This window comes from Coloeus monedula (assembly GCF_965178545.1).
Source record: "Coloeus monedula genome assembly, chromosome: 5".
NCBI lineage: Eukaryota > Metazoa > Chordata > Aves > Passeriformes > Corvidae > Coloeus > Coloeus monedula.
The window spans coordinates 36,476,011-36,491,088 of record NC_138785.1 but is presented as its reverse complement, the minus strand read 5'-3'; positions in this window follow the sequence as shown (position 1 = coordinate 36,491,088).

Here is a 15,078-nt window from a genome sequence, read left to right as displayed (position 1 = left end):
TAAACAAAATTGTTATAATTGAACCTTGTTCTGTTTTGGAGATTTGAGAGAAGACATCCAATCAAACTGAGACCAAGTACATAAGGCTCCAAAGTAACAATGAAGCAGAACACCTCTTTGTACCTTGCGTCTTTGGGTTTTATAGATTTACTGTATGCTTAGTCATTAATCATGTATTGAAAAAGTGTGATTATAATGTAAGTAAACAGAGTCATTAGCACGACACCCTCTGTTCTGCTATGTTGATTTTAGGAATCAGAGTTCAGCTATTCACAGAGTGAAATGCTCACCTACCAAAAAGTGCTTGTGTTAATGATTTACTTTTCAGGTTGGGTCTGGTCTAGTTACATTTTTTTCCTTGTGCTGAAATCACTCAGCTCATCACTTGTTCTAATAACTATTTGTAGCTGGCATGCACAGGAAGATGCTTTATGGTCCTTATATGTCACCCAGAGTAATCAGTTAGCCTTAGTAGAATTCTGTAAATGAGGATCTTTTCATGCAAGTTATAAATTGCAAAATCCTGCAAAGAGCTGATCAAAAATCCTGAACCATTGCTTTGTTCAAGGACTTATACAGAATTCTAACTATCCAACTGACAGTAAACTCATATTTTTTATAGCTAATGCCATCTTTTTCTGCTCATGATAACTATTATTGTAATAAACCATTGATAAAATATGAATTTTTCTCACAAATTAAAAAAAAGGAAAAGGAATATAAAATAGAGGAACATAAAAATAGAGGTGCAGAATCAGTCTGTATATCCTCTACTACAGCTTGAATGGAAGGCATTGGCTACTGTTATCCTGGTTGAGTCCCTTATAGAGAGGTAATGTTTTTCCAATAGTTGTACAGTAATAGTACCTCAAAATCTGAATTAAATTACTCCAAATTTTCTTAGTTTTCTTAACTTATCCATCACAGGTGTTGAACCACTTATTAAAATCTGCGTGGGCTTTTTCCCTTACAATTAGGAAGACTTTGGAAAAAATGAAGAAAACCTAACTTTTTTTTGTTTTAATAATCTTTAATACCTTAGCAGCTCTTCAAATCATTTAAAGCTGTCTCTGGGCTTGTATAAATGCAGCAGTATTGATTAGAGTGTGAGGTTTTGCATGTCAGCCCATGTAATGAGTAAAGGCTACAGGTGCATCCTTAGAAACACTTGAAAGAGCTTCACAGAGAAACATGTGAAACATGGGCTTCACAATGGCATGCCTTTTCTTTCTCTTTTTTTCATTAGGGCTGTGGTAGGTATTTTACTTTATTGTAATTGTACATACTTTAATCTCTATATCTCAAGTGCTCTGTAAGTGTGGTTGGGGAATACAGTTCCACTGTACAGGTAAGAAAAATGATCCAAAAAGAATGTGGTCTGGCTGGTTAGAGGTGCTGAAGGTGGCACCTAGAGTAGGATTCAGCCTCCTGATGATATATATTTTAAAGCAGTGATAAGAATATAAGAATATTTTAAGCCTATCTTTTTCACAGACTCCTAATGTTATGTCTTATTTTCTTGCTGAGCTCAAAATGTAATACAGTTAATCTTCAGTACAACAGAAAATGAATTAAATTTATGGGGTTATGTTTTAGTCTGCTTGTGTCAAAATCTTCAGGAACCAGAGGGTGTAAATAAGTAGTCAAAACCTGTTGTTCTATGAAATATTCATACCTGGCATGTAATGTGACAAAAGCACTTAACTGATTACTGGACTAGATTCTGTTCTTAATGAAACTTTCAGCGAAAAGCTGTGAGAGAATCTGGAGAAAATGGGAGAGAGGTTTCAACCTCCTTTTCCCTTTGAATGCCCTTTGGCTGTCCTTTCCTACCGTCTCTCCCCAAAGGTGAGAGGCAGGGCTTACCAACACGGAAATGAATAACATATTTGTCCATGTAATGCTCAGCGAAATGGATCCAGTGTTTGTGTACCAGAGTGAGCCGCACCTTCATATTTTCTTCAAGACTCAGTAGGTCAGAGATGTGAGTAATTTCTAGGGCAGAAGCTTATCCTCTCTTTTAGGGGAAAGCCAAAGAAGTTGTGTTCCAAGGGGTTTTGGCACTCACTTTTGGAAAAAAAAAAAATAGACTACTTGGAAATACTGCAGAAGAGATCAGCAATAATTACTTATGTGGAAAGACAGGAAACACTTGGTTTTTTTAGGCTACAAGTCAGTGAAGGAGACCTTAACAGTTGAAGAAAATAAAAGATGTTGCAAGGGGAAGGGGAGAAAAATTGTCTTCCTGTTCATAATGAACTGGACAGATCAAAGCCTATTTTTCTGTTTCACCTCTATTTAATCTTTGCAATTCTCTCCCAGTTACCGGGTGATATTTTTTTTGTTGTTCTGGGTGCTTGGTTGCTTTCCTTCCTCTTTTTCCTGCTAACACTTTTCCTGTTTCTATTTGTATTTACTTTTCTCCTCCTTCAGTTTGTTATTTTTTGGACAGTCTTAATTCTTTTCTGTTGAAGCAAGAAGGGGTTGGTTCCTCTTCTTCAGGTCCCTACAACCAATGGAATTTCTCACCTGTGCTAATGGTTCTTCCTCAAACTTCCCCTGTCCTGCTCATTGATATGCTTAGGCTTAGACATTGCAACTGACCATTTACATGTTATTCTAATGGAAACCTTGAGTAAAAATAATGAAACATAATAAATTTTTATTAGCGATCCATCTAAAATTATTTATTTAAAATGAGAAGTAGTATTATTAAATATGTCATTATTCTATTTGTGTTCCCTGAAAATTAGCTTCCAGTAGATCAGTTACATATAAGTTAAAAACAAAATTCACATTATTGGTATAATAATCTTCAAGTATTACTGTGGAGCCTAATCAAATAATTGAAATGTTTGTCCAGTATTACTGTAGCTGTAAGCAATAAAACATGGAACTTTGTGCTGCTGAGCATGTGGTTCCTGTGGTGGAAAGAAAATCTGAATATAACTGGAGCTGGTGTAATTTCTAGCTCTCACCAGAGTACAGAATGCATGAGCACAGTACAAAGGTCAAGAAGAAGTGGTGGAAAGGTAATCTCTAGCTCTAGTGTAGTAGTAACAGCCTTGGGCATTTGAAAAATATCTGTGGGATTTTGTGTAGAATGTGTGGAGCATGTGTAGAATCTTACTCACCATGATTAAATGCAGTATTTGATGGCAAATACCTTAATGCAATGAATCACTGTAGGACCTGTGACTCGAATTTTAACTTTTGCAATTCCCAAGTCTTTATTTATATTACTAAAAGAACTTGGGCACTTATCTACCTATCAATTCCACTTAGGGCTGCAAGGGCCAAGTTCTGCCTTCTTTCTGAGAAGAGCTCTGAGCACAATATGTGTACACAGGAGGCAATTTGAGATACTGGGAGGGCTGTGGTGCCAGTACTCTGTGCCTTGGGAAGGCGACTGCCAGGTCCCATTTGGGATATAGCCATGACAGAAGGCTGACCACATGAGATGATACAGATTATTGAAGAAGAAAAGGGTTTGAATGAGACAGTGGGTAATGAGAGGTAGTAGTGGGTGTAGCTTTATAGAAACAGCAGAAGCACAATGACTTAGTGAGTATAAAATTGTGGTTTCACCGTTGTGTCAATGTAATTTAGAATTGCAGTTTCTGGTGGTTCATCAGTGGAAGAAACTGAAAAAAACTTGGGTGTACAGATTGCTTCTCAGTCCTGAGTGTCACTGAATTGGATACTGGGGAATTATGCTAAGCTTACACTGATTTTTTTTTTACTTTCTAGAATTGCTCTATCTTAGAGTTTTAGACTGTAAAGTACTCCTAAGCTTCAGTGAAGTAGTAGTTGCTTAGTAGTCCACTTTGGCAACAGCTAACACAATAGTTTTCAAAATAACTGCTTAGTGGTCACCCAAGACTAAACACTGAAACTGTGGCAAAGCTCTAGTTCTCCAGATTACCAACTCCACTACTACCAGAGGTGCCTTCATTTTAAAGTATCAGTGAATAGATTAAAGGTAGAGAAGATACAGTATACCTTCCTTTAATTTCTCAAAGTACTTACTGTTTCCCACAAAAAACGGCAGGGTTTTTCCACAATACAAAGCATAAAGCCCCACAGCACACATTTCATGACATCATTTCATGCCATCTCAAGCCATGAGGTGGGTGCAAGTCTCCTTAGCTGGAGGGCAGAAGCAACACCATCACTGTCACCATTCACAGTTTTGGCGCCCCAAAGAGAGATGCTGAAAGCAGAGGTCCAGTCGATCTTTCTCTTTCCTCTTTCTTTCTTTCTTCTTCCCAACCTGCCATGCAAATACAGAGACAAAGCCAACAACTATGTTTAGGTCTTCTTTGAATCTCAGGTGATGTGCTAGAGGGAGAATTTAGTTGGAAGGAGTTAGGGATTGCACCAGCAGCTTCATAGGGAACATTTATTCTCTGGAGCATGTGTGCTCGCCAGCACCCCTGGACATGCTGGTCCCCTGATTATCCATGCTGGGTGAGTACCCATTTAAACTAGATGTAACAGGTCAAGAGCAAAATGCTGCATTTTTGTTCCCTTCTGAAGCTGGGGTGTGGTAAGATTGCTTGTCTCTACCTGGGAGCCGGGTATGGACAGGATTTTTCACTGTAATAAAATTTCCCAATTATTTGCTAAAAAAAAAGAAAAGAGAAAAGGAGGCAGCCAAGCTTAATTAAGCGTCAGTATGCAACTTCAATGGCAATGAGTAAATGCTGGTAGAATATAACAATCTGGTGTTGCTGTTATCTTCCTACAGACATTTCATTTTCTGATGGTGCACCTTTCTGGGAAGCAGGTTGTCTATGCCAAACAAGTAAAATACATATTTTTTGAGTCTTTGCTGTTACCGTGGCAAATAGCAATTGGTTTTAAGAATTATTTCACTTAGAAACTGAACTGATTTTTATCCTATTCAGAGAAGTTGTTTTGTTTACAGAAGTTAGTTTAAAACGATTAGTCATGGATAGGATGGTAAACCACACAATGTAGGGAAATGTCACTGTTATTGTTTTTATGACTTTAAATAAAACATATATTTGTCAAACAAGTGCATAGCACTTATATTGCCTCACAGGTTGAGTATACAATAAAACCATTCTGCTTTGTCTAATTTATTATTCCTTTATTTGGAAGTTGCCTTTTTTTTTTTTTTTTTTTTTTTTTTTTTTTTTTGTGTGTGCTAAGACTGTTTCTATCTAATCCTGTTTTGCTTGTTTATCTCTCAACTTTTTTATTTCCCAAGATTACAGTAAAACTGAGCACAAAATTAGTCAGTGGAAAGAACAGACATTCAACTGGGTAAATTAAAGGCAAGGTCTTTCCACAACCAGTTACTTACAGGTTGTATCTCATCTTACGCTCAATGATTATATTTCACATTTCATCATATGCTGTCCACAGAAAACTAGGATTATTTTTTTCTTTCCGAAATGAAGGAAATAGCTAAGCAATTTAAAGAGAAGTTTAGTAAACAGAGTTGTACTTTGAGGCATAAAGAGCCCTTACAAGCAGCCATCCAGCATTGTTTGCTGCTTTCACCCTTAAAATGTATGCAAATGCTTTAACTTTTTTTCCTATTAGTTCTTCTCTTAGCAGTTTCCCTCTAATAATTTCGCTTAAAAACTCAAAAGGTAATAGAAATCAACATTTATAAGAAAAAAACTAAGCTTTAAATATATTCACCATAAAAATGAAATATTTGTATGAACTAGAGACAGATTTCTGCTGACATAGACAAACTGGCTGTAGTCCAGCACTGTATGAGCTATTTCTTTAGTGACTTTTTTTAGTGAAGGTTAGGCTGTTCATAGGGTGGTTGGGCAGGAGAGTTAGGATTTTTTTTTGTGGAGAGAATTAATTTATAACTGAGACAAATGTAAAATTATAGAATATGCAGAATATATCTATGATGTATTCAGGAAGTTACATGGTGAGGTGGTGGAAATAAGGGTGAGTGGAAATGGGTCCTCCTAGGAGATTTTTCTTATGCTTAAGTAGAATTGTTCTGAATACTGCTTATAATAGTCTCCTAGATGTTTTTCATAGTGCTAAAAAATTCCTTGCTTTAATAAATTAAATATACAAAATTAACTTTTGCTAGAGAGCCATAGCAGAAGAAAAAGGCATTCCTTTGAGAAAAGATACACAGAAAGGAAAAAATAATAGGGAAGTTCAATAAACTGCATAATTATCCCAGCAGTAAGGTTCCTGAAACTGCTGCCTAAAATATTACTGCAAAATGAAAGGGAAACAGACACCAAATTTCTTCAATATTAATTTGTGTAGATGGCAGCAGTGTTTCATAACATTATTGATACAATGGTGTTCCAGTTTAGATTTAATATGGTTTTATGAAAATACAAGGATGAAATTTTTGTTCTGATTAACAGAGTATTTTATTACTAGCTTTATCAATTTCATGGCATATAAATTGTACATGTAACTTACCCAATAACAGTTTCAAAAATACATAAGTATACATATAAAATTTACTGAAAGCACTTGGGGGATTTGATGTTTTTATGAAGAACACTTAAGAATTACTTTATGTATACAATGAAATGCTCACTGTGCTCCCACAGATAGCATATTACTTTTTAAATGAAATGTATACAAATAAAATATGATTATTGAGAATTTAGGCAATTTGTTAAGCCCAGCTATGTTTGGAAGATGTTGCTGTAACTTTCTACATTAATCCTGATTTAAATGTTGTTAAATCTTGTCATGTGTTGGGAATTATGGCAAAATCAGCATATGCAATCAATTAGTGATTATAGACCACTGATTTACAGGGACACTTGCAGAAGTCAGAATGAATGTATGACTTCATGTATGCTGTCAAATTAAAGCACTGTTTCCATTATGCGAGCACTTGATCTTGGAGATGATGGAACATTTCTCTACTGCATGTTTGTACTGACAATGGATACTGCTCATCTTCCATGTAAGCTCTCAGAAAGAAGCAAAGTGGCTGTGGGTGTGTATGTGGGGCGATTATGATTTAGCTGGAGAGAGTAGCTTGTTTGTGAGCTTTTGTTTCTTGCGAGGCACTCTCCTGTTGTAATGACATGCTTAAATCCATTAGCATGTCTCTCACCATAAAGACTGAGAAATACAATTAGCAAGTTGTTTACAGCAGAACTGCAACTGCTGTGACTAAAGTGTTATTGATAGAGCGAATGAACTTCTGCGAATTGTTTCCCAAAGATTAGTTTAATAAAGATTTGATATGATGCTATAACTTAGCCTTTATTAGTTCAATGTAAGGCTTGATATTATTTTTTCACTATCTAATTGCTTCACATAAAAATGACATGGTATTTTGCCTACATTATTCCAGATAGTTTAGCCTGTTCTTACCACTTTTAATCCTAGCCGTTCTATTACCCTTGGAGACTGGAAGCTGCTTGATGCTAAGCACTGTTGAAGTTTCATTTATTTGGATGCCTGAAACAGAAGGAAGGAATGATAATAACTTCCAGACTTAAGCTAGAACAATTTTCTGCTAGGAAGTGAAGTCAAAAGGATGTAAGTGAAATGTAGTGCATACAGCAGGAGAAAGAGTAAAATTAATGCTGTCTGTTTAACACCCTAGTGCCAGTCATCTGTTTTTAAATTCTTTGCCAATGCTGATCATCACAACTCATGCATAAACAGAAGCTGATTTTATCTGGCTTGTGCATTTTGTGAGTGTGTTCTCCTTGTTGCCCTAGTGACTGGGGTGGGGTTGGCACTAGCATATGCACTTTCATCTGAAAAAAATAATTATTTATGTCTACTATGCCCAAGGAAGAAAGCTTAGAGACACAGCCATTAACTTTTCAAAGTTGGCCATGAAAAGAAAGAATCATCTTAAACTGCTCCCCAGGGTTGAGAACATGGCTCTTTTCTGTGATAGTTCGAAGCTGAGATTTCTATAGTTTGGCCATAATTTTCAAAGTTGTGAGAAAGAAAAAAAAGACCCCAAGGGGACTTTGGGATGCCTGGTTTGTGTTCTTAGATATGCAACTAATGGACTGAGGCTCCATAGGAAAGTTAAATGCCACATCTGTATCTCCATCTTCCCTCCATAAGTGGGTATAACATTACCTTTTATAAAATTACTTAGATGCTGTTCATGAAGAGCATTAAGAACTGATACACATATCTTTATCTTGTATGCAGTATATTATTCTGTGAGTATAAATAACTTAAAAAGTGGGAGGCAGGAAACACTACATTAGGCTGAAAACATTATGAGCTTGATTTCCAGTATCTCCATGGAAAAGAAGGTATGAGTACCCTTTCTTTTATTGTTCAGAGGCAATCGGATGCTTTGCTTATGATCAGTTTAATCTCTGTGTTGAAAGATCACATTAATTTTTGCATACTTTCAAAGGCAAAGGCCTCCAGACTGCAGAATTTATGTACCCCCAAACACAATTTTCATTTTCCTCTGTATGTAGAATCTTATATTTAAGCCTGAGGATGTACACAGCAGTACAGAATTTTTATCTTGTAGAAATTTGCACAGCTTGGATTATATGTCCTTCTTGCTCTTTCCAAGCCATTACATTTTTGTCAAAACAAATTATATGTTCCTGCAGTATTTAGGCCCTCTGTTGAACATCTCTTTACAAAGAATAGCCATTACTTCATGATGCTGGGAAACCTATTTTCCAGGTATATTTAATCCATATTTTATAGTTATTCCTTTACACTTGGTGTCTTTTAAGGGTTTAAAAAAATTACACAATCCTTTTGTTTACCTATCAATAAGAAACCTTCTTAGTGTCTTTGCATTTTCTTGAGGTTGTGCAAAGTCTCTAATAAAAAGATAATTAGAGTAACTTCAGTAACATTCAGTCCAAATTCTGCAAAATCTGTCATTAAAACTGTAGTCAGTGAATCTCTTTTTCTCTATTCTGCTTTTTTTTGTTCTTTTCTATTGTGTACTGCTTCCAAATGTAAACATTTAATGTAAACATTTCAGCCTTGTATATTATAGTTTATGTTTTTGATTCAATATCCACAATCTGACATTTTCGTCATCATCGACTGATTGACTGAAGATTTCACAGAAGAGACTATGATTTGAATACATATAATTTGAATACAATACAATTGAGTTGGCTGATGTTGCTGTGAGCTTCTCTTTCTCTTCTCTGTTTTCTTGTTAGGTGAATATTTTTTTGCTTTTGGGTTGGTAGCTGCTGCATATACAACTCAAAAGTGAAAAGCAGTCTGAGTTAAGGTGAGGCAGCTTTTTTTAGTCAAAAGTAGGCCTTGAATTTGTTAGGCAGATGACCACCAGGATTATAGATGGTGAGGAGCTGACAGCTAAGACTGCAGAGGAAGGATTACAGCACAGACCCTTGTATCCCCTGGGCCTAATCTGGATGTGGAGTGCTGCAACAGCAATACAACTTCTCTTATGTTGTTTGAGAAGTACTGTATAGTCTATTAATTAGATCACTGAGGATAAATTATGTTATTAGACAAGGTTTAACCATGAAAGAATGATTTTATTTCATCCTATTCATGTAAGATGAAACCATTTCTGTGATGAAAATAGTTATGAAGCACACAATCACATTTCAGAATGTATTTTGCAAACATATTTGTTTGCTTTATTTATTTTTAATTGTTCTTTATTTTCTGCAGTGTTTTCCTTTTCAGGAGGATGACAATCTAAATGCATTTTTGTATCCCAAGGCTGGCATTACCCATCAAATTCTCCCCACCCTCCCTGCTTCTGTTGCCAGAGCACTTTCTGCTGATCCTCCACTCATTTTACCTGGAAGTGTGTGAAAAGGAAAAACAACTTAGTGACTTGCTATTTCTTGGTCAATCTGTAAAACATGACTTGCATTTCCAGTCCTGTAAAGGATTTTCATTTTTGCTCCCACAGCAATGATTAGACAATGGGAAATCACAGGATAATAGAAGTCTTCTGTTCAGCTGTTAGTTCTGCCCTTCATCATGAAATCTTCTTAATTAACTCTTTTGTTGTGTCTCAATTAGCATACCTTTTTCAGCTTGCCTGACTGCTTCTGTTAAACTCTCTGAAGATACAATAGCAAAATTTCATAATCACCTTACTTGACTCACTCTTTCTTCTATGATAAGACAAATATACCACCATGGATAATTAAAGAGGGAAAGATGTTGTTGACACCCGTGTCCAATTAGCTTCACTGGGATCTTTTCTGAGGACTCTTGTGGTAACATATCCCCATTACTGGAAATTTAGCAATGGTCTATGTGCCTTTTGCAGATCACTTGTAGCCAGGGTCTTCTTACTCTCAGGGGAGAGATCAAGACTGTGAACCCTGAAACTTTTTAAGCAGATGAAGCCAGTTCCATTTGAAACAAGTTGTTCAGCCTTTTCCAGATGAGGACAGGCACCATTCTTAGCATCCCAATTAGCAGTTGACAGTGTAGAAGACTTGTGCTTTCTGGCACAGGAGTGATCACCTGCTTCACTGTGAGCTTCATGCAGACCTCCCCTATCATTCCAAAATTTTTCAGCTGCTATGAATTGTCCCAGAAATGCAGTGCAAACCCAGCCACCATCAGCATTATTTCATAAGTGTAGAAAGAGCATGGCACTTTAGCATGGCACAATAGTAAAATTAAGTTTCTTTCATGAAAGTCTGTCCTTCTCATCTTCCTTACTTACTTACTGATGATGTAGTTATTATCAGGGTCTGTGCTGCTGACAAACTCACTATGAGAGCACCTTACATGATGTAATACACAGCAACTGACTTAGAAATACAGTTCTGAAATCATATCTACATATTTGTGATGAATAATATTACCACTGAGCCTAGGTCCTTTTGACAATATTTCTATGTAGTATAGAAACAGCTAAATAGGATTTAGAAAAGCAAAAGAATCGACAGACTCTGAACTTTCTTTTAAATCTCATAATTATTGATACTTGGCTTCTTCTACAATGGGATGATTCTTATAGTTTGAGGGGAAAAGGCCCAGAGACATTATTGCTTGATCTTCATGAAGAGACTCTTGGTTGTGCAGGTACTGACACGCTGATCATTTAAAAGCAACACTTAAGTATGCTACAATTCAAGGGAATTTGATATGTTGTCATATCTTAGGAAAATAGAATACATAAATATGCCTAAATATTTTTCATGAAACAGAGCTTTCTTGGTAAAATAATTTCCTTTTAGGTTTTACCAGGTACACTAGTTAGGAGAGTAACATGTTTAACATAGTCATCCTACAGTTTTACTTTCTTCTCTTTATTTTGTTTTTTAAGAATTATTTGCAACTCATGCTAACCTAGTTCTAAGGAATATGCATTAAATTTGATTAGCTGCAGGAAGGATACAGCTTTACTGGCTTTGGAACAGAGCTCTGGAAAAATAAACACCTGAATAGCATGTACTTGCAGAGCAGCAGCTTCCAAACCAGTGTAGCTATGCAGCTGTGTCAAAACACGTGCTGTATTGTGCGCAGTTCAGCAGATTGCTTAAAATACAGGGTTTGGACTTGCTGTTAATTCTGTTAGTCTCTGTTAATAATGCTGTAAAAATCTGCCTGAATTTTTTGAGTGATATGTACTGTATATAAAATGAAACTAGTTTTATAATAATATGCACTTTTTGATGATCTGGGCAATGCTTTAGAACAAAACTATCCAAAATGATCCATCAGCCTGTTTATTAGATAGTTAGACATATTTTGCTAGTTAATGTGCAGTTCATTGGAGTTTTTCTGGCAATGCTTGTACGTTCAAAAATGGTAAATGGAAGCTGCTGAATCCTTTAAAGGTTGAAGTGCAACCTGTGACAAGTATTGTCTCTGTCCTCCCACAACTCTTTAATTATGAACACTAAGTATTGGAAAGGAGGATAAAGTTAGTTACCTATTCTGTTAACATCCCACTTCTTCCTTGTATAGGAAAAGAGAAAAGTGTAGGCAACTGAAACAAATGTTTCTTTATGTATCTTATTGGGAAATGACACTGGGGGCTTTTAATTTTGCTCCCATGCTTGAGACCTTGGCAACAGCTATAGGCTGTACTTCCACTGCTTCCAGTACTGAAAAGAAGACAAGGTAAAGAAGAAGAAAATTACTCTTAGGGAGCTGGCACATAGGTTTGTGGGGTTTTTTTTCCCCCTCCAAATTTGGGGTATTTCCAATTGCTATTCCTTTGGTTGTGCAAGTATAGTTGGAAGGAAAGGAAATGAAAAATGCAGGAGAGCAAATGACATTTTCCATGGGGATAAGGTAGTGCTTCCATGAGATTTTGGGGGAAAAATTCCAGAATTAGGTCATCAACCAACATGCAAACAGACCCAAACCCACTGTGCTGACTGTTTCTGTATTTTTCTTATACTTCTTCAGTGTTTGAGTAGGGTGAGGAGAAATATTCAAGGATCCAAAATACTTTCTCATATTCATAAGCATTTCAAATGGTGTATGTAGATGAAGAAATAGCAATAAATTTCAGCATCCACTGCATGTGTATGCTTTCTATGTAGAGATGTATCACTTGAAACCTTGCCTGATAGGCTAAGCCAGAATTCTGGGTATTAATATCCTAAAATTTTGAAGTGAGAGCAGCTCACATGGGTCTAGTTGAAAATTTTAAATCCTGTGGGGTTTTTTTTTTCCACTGCTCTCATTTATGGTTCTCAAAGAAATATTTCTGAAAACCTTAATCTTAACAATGTTATCATGAAGCAGAACCCTGATATGAAGGTAATTTGATGATATACCAGTGAATTTTGTTTCCAGGATTTCAGCACTGAAAAGCATGACATATAGTTTCCAAATCTCATTTTCATGTCTAATTAGGTATTCTGATTTTCAAAGTTCCTACACTTCTAGCATCTCCCTTCAAATCTTGGTAGGAGCATCTATAAAAAATGTAGATGAACCACTCTTCTTTTTAAAAACATGGCTACCACCAATCAATTATTTAGTTAAAAAAAACCAATCAAAACCAAAACACACCCTTAATCAAAAATCTGAAAGTTGCAAATAACTGCAGTTTTGAGTCTGTGGCTAGCATTTTTTGAAGCTTAAAATACAGAAGCATGTAGCAAATAGTAATTTTGAAAGCAAAAGCTTTTGTTTCCTATCATAAGTACAAAGTTTGAGATGAACTTTTATAAGATAGAAATATCTTAGATGTATGATGAGATGAGTATGATGAGATGCCATTGAGCTGAGAACCTAATCCTAAGTAGCTAAAATGTTAAGTGGAGCTGATATAAATATAGTAGGTAGGATTCTAATGGGTTTCTCTTCTGCGTAGCAACTAAGAGATGATGTAATTTTCTGGATGCCTCTAGCTTATCAGGAGTTTGAAGAAAGAGAAGTCAGTAAATACAAAAACAAGTTGATATAGGGGTTTACTTTAGCTATACATGATCTACATGCAACCTGTATTGAGTAATGAGGTATAAATCTCAATGGACAAATAGATACAGTGGCTGCCCTTGCAGTGTTTTAATTTGGAGATTGTCAGTCTGAGGAATTTTCTGCATCTGAAGTAGAAGAACTATAATGTAAGGGAGACTTTCAAACTGGTAGAAAGTGTTGCAAGAGAACATAATCAAGAGACCTGAGATCTTCTATCACAAGTTTTATAATTCAACAGATACTCTTTTTGTCTGGACCTAAACAAAAGGGAAAGCTCAAAACCATTTGTTTCAAGTAATCACTTACAGAACTGTACATATCACTTCTTCAGGGATTAATTTAGATATTCAGTTTCATAGAATTCTTTCAGTTTTGGTTTACATATGCAACAGGTACATCTGTAATAACTAAATAAGTAATTTACAAGATCCCCTTAATTTCCGTGAAAACTACTTTGGGAGTCAAATTTACAGGATTACTAATTCTGACAATGCCAAGTAAAATGACAGAGAAAAGAATTACTTAAGAAAGATGAGTGGTTTTAAAAAATTTTATAAACCAGCATTTGTTTTTGACCATGACTGTAAAAGCATGTCAGACCAATTGTGTATCTAAGACAGTTTCCTGACTCTGAGAATGGCCAATAATACATGCTTGGAAAAGAACTGCAAAAGTAAGCCAAGAACATAGCAGGTTTTTTCTTGTCAAATTATTTATAGATTTTTTCCATAAATTTTTTCTGCTTTTTTTTGAAATGCAACCATTATGTTCTCACTTAAAGAGAACATGGGGCTGAAGAACAGAGGAAGCTTTGGGATGCTGGCATCGAGGACTAGGAAGAGACTTGTAGGGGTTCTGAAGGTCTGCTGGAAGAGCATAAGGGAGTGTGTGAAGCTCAGAAGTGATGGAGAAACTGTCCAGTGGGTCTTGGTGGATGGCCAGAGATTGCTGGTGAGGTGGGATTCTTGGTGAGGAAGGTTAGCTGCCAGTGCTCAGAGGATCTTCAAAGACTGAGAAATGGTTTCCTTGTCTTGCTCTCGGGTCGCCTGTTCCTCTCCAGTCCCCTTCATAAAAAACCGCTATACCTGCACTTGGATAACCATAGGGGAATGCTTGTGTCTGCCAGCAGCAGCCCTTGTGTCTCCTGGGTGACTGCTGAGGGAGGGAGCAGCCTTCCAGATGAAGGTTTCCATAAGGCTTTGTCAGACTGAAATATTATTTTTTATGACTTAAACATTTTCTTAAAGGACTTTTAAAACTGTATTACAAAAGCTGCAGAGAAGACTACCACACCCTGAATGGGGCCCTGAGGCCTTACACTGCTTGCTGATGAAGATAAGATAAAGTAACAACTCAGAGCTGGGGACATTCACTGAGCACAGGAACGCTTCCAAGGTGGAGACCACAGCCCCAGGGCTATCAGCTGCCAGGCTCGAACAGACCCTCGAACCAAAGGGCAGCAGGAGAAGAGGCTTTGGGTATCTTGAAAAAGCCTCTGGTCAGAGGCGCAGTGACCGCCCATCCTCCACTGTGCAGAGGAGCCCATCTGAGGAGAACTCATCAGGGGTGGGAGGAAGCTCATCCACAGCAGAAGGGGGTGACATGGCTCATCACAGGGGCCCCCCAAAGGGGTCCCCAGACCCTGCACCAGAGATGATGCAACAGACCCTCAGTGTTGCAAGGGACAGTGTGTCAAGCCAG